Here is a 3,207-nt window from a genome sequence, read left to right as displayed (position 1 = left end):
CAATCAATAGTGTTTGTACTTTTGCTGCTAAATAGAACTTTTTCTACTTCAAACATTTAAGTGTTAGAACATGTTGTCTAAATGAATTAAGGGCTCGAAACATTTTGCATGTGGTGTGTCTGGCATCTGCGAGTCATTTCGAGGGGAGGGGCCCTACTTTATTGTTTAATAGTAAAATGTGTGCCTGGAATCCAGATCTTTCCTTTGCCACTTCCTGACAAGCCTGACATTTATATTTAATTAAGTCCCTCTAATTACGTGCAAATCAGTTTACCAATAATGATGACCTAAACACAACCTCAACTCTTGGCCCTTTAAAAAAAAACATAAATGAAGTTGAAAAAAAAAATGAACACAATGCAGGAATGTAGTCATTCATGGGGACTAAAGGAGCAACCCAGTCATTACAGAAATTCATTCTGGGAAATTAATGCAATACATTTAACCCAATCAAGGCACTTTCAGATTTGGTAATCACTGTAGAGCTATGAGTAAAACTGTACATTTAGAGCTGATTGTGCTATATTGTGATTTATATATTAAGCAATCAAATGTGAAACGTAGTGCCTGGGATTCCTGTGAAAAACTTCACGACCCCATTTACACCTGGTCCCTTCTTGCCATTTTAATCTGTATTCCATCCTGACATGCACTCACACTTATATCCACATGTGTCTCTGGTTAGTGGGATACAAATTAGCTTGAGAAAGTAATATGCAAATCAGTCTGAAATACTGCAATGAGTGGTGTTCTGCATGGTGAGGAGTTTTGGTGGTCGAACGTGTCTTGAAGACACAAATACACTCATACTAGAAAACGATGCAGTTGAAATGTGTCTGGACTTTTTAAAATAAGCTTTGGGTGCATTCAATGGTGCATCATTATGTGCCTTGGACTTTTGCACTATATATAAAATGTAACCTTGTCTATGAACAACTTTTGAGCAAATGAGTTAACATGCCACTAATTGTATATAATTAGTGAGCTAGAAATCATTCTATTCCTGGGTAGACGTATGCTTAATTCAAGCCTTTATTCACTCTGAGGTTTAAAATATCCTGGTGACAAAAAGCGTTTCATTAAATTGATGTATGGCGTGGGCTGTGACATGTTTGCTAATTAAGGTAAAGGCAAATTGTTCAACTATCCTCAGCTTGTAAAGTAAATGAAAAAAAAAACATTGAAAAATGAACACTCATTGGGTATTCATTAGCATTAATGATTTAATGAGGTGAACAAACTCAACAGTTTGGCTTTACATCAGCTCTTTACAACAGTCTTACCTCCTTGTGTTATTACTAAAATAAATTCCAGAAACGAAACTATCCATAATAAAACAATATCATAAAATTTAGCCTCAGAGGACGTATAACACACTTGACTTTAACAGGCAAAAGCAATTAGCTGCAGTACTTTGTTCTACAAGCAGCTGTGGAGAAATGTAATCCTTCTTAGATCCTGCAGACTCAAAAGACCCCTTTATCACGGATGTATGAATCCTGGAAGTTAACCTTCCCTCAAGACTTATTGAATCTTACATAAAAGTCCAATAAGTAGATGCAGTTCAAGCCAGTTAAATGTGTTCTTTCTTAAGTGTATAGACAGACAGGGAAAGATATGCTTCATCTTTTTCTATAAAGTTATCCTTGGATTTGAAGGAATGATTTTACATTCCAAAGTTGAATTCAGTTCAGTTTTACAGCTTTAAAAGGCAGAAACATTTGTGAGTTTGAATAACCATCTCTTCTACCAGAAATGATATTATAATGACCTAACTTTGGCATGTTGCGGAGGAGTGGTAATCGCCTAGTGGAAGCTGTCTGTAACGCTCATAATGACTACTGTACAAGCGCCATCCTTGATAAATGCTCAGCCCACCCAGAACCTCTGCTCTCAAGCTCACCAAGATCTCTGAGCTACATAATAATAAGTATAGAACAACTCCAGCAATACAGAGAAAATGTCTGCTTGTATCCATAATCATGTTTGTTCTGTCATGACCACAGGGTTCATGATTTGGAGAAACTGGTTTATAACCAACCCAGCAACTGTTCAAATGCATGGCAGAAGCTAAGACATCATCTACAGCAATAATGTCCTTTCTCTGACCAGTCCAAAAATATCAGATCAATGGCAAAACTGAACAAACATGATTTCATGCACAAAGCTACAAAGGCACACAGACGTTTCTCCAGAAACTAGTGGATCAGCTAAATTTTTGGATCAGCAAAAAAAGACAAAGCAAATTTAACTCTCAATTTATTTATTTAAGTATTTATGTACTTATTCAAGTATGGTAGGAATGATCTACTGAAGTGGGCGCCCAACAGGACATCATGGCGTGGCTCAAGCACATTCATCATATATTTAAACCCCTTGTTTGGCCTTTTAACTCTACACAAAGCACTGAATTAAAACACTCCAATATGGTGTTACCCAGACATAAAGAGGCATGGCACAATAGAGGTTAAAAGGATGAACAGTTTCTAGTTTATTAATACCAGTAGATTACTATTGCAGTTACATGTAAACATTAATTGTAAAAAAGGTCCTAAAGTTACAGAAAACCCAAAGTAAAAGGAAGGAGAAATTGATACAGGAAAAGAGAGAAAAGCCAGAAGCCAAGCTACAGAGAGGTCGCCTGGTCCAGGAGAAACAAGGAGGCAAAGGTCCAGAGAGGAAAAGGAAGTGCCCAGAGGAAGTTGCCACAGACCTATCAGAATTTGTTGTTTCCGCCCTGTCATGCCCTCCTGTCTCCTGTTTGGGGGGATATTGCAGCCCGACAAAGACAAAGTGGGGGACCCCAAACAAATGGCTGGCCTTTCACACCTCTTGCTCACGGGAAGGCCATTTGACAAAGATATGGAGAACACAGAGGTGATGAACCACTAATCAAACTGCAGAATGTCTTCGACTTGTGACTTGCCATTTTTCAGCCTGATGCTTTAGCCCGGTCAGATTGGGCAGCAAAGGCCTGCTTACACGCCTCAGAAATCAGCGGTTGTGCCACACTGTTGACAAACTGGTGGTTTTATTCACCACCATTTTTCTCCATCAATATATTTAACGGGGAAGCACAAGTGATGCTGGAGATTTCTTGAGCTCCTCTGCTCCTCTACTGGCTTCTGTTGGACATGACTACTGCTTTGACTATTGTCAATTTGACCACATTCAATATGGAGTGGAACTTTTTTCCATCCTCGGATC

The sequence above is a fragment of the Denticeps clupeoides genome, chromosome 12 (assembly GCF_900700375.1).
Source record: "Denticeps clupeoides chromosome 12, fDenClu1.1, whole genome shotgun sequence".
NCBI lineage: Eukaryota > Metazoa > Chordata > Actinopteri > Clupeiformes > Denticipitidae > Denticeps > Denticeps clupeoides.
The sequence above is the reverse complement of the archived record's forward strand: the minus strand, read 5'-3'. Positions refer to the sequence as shown.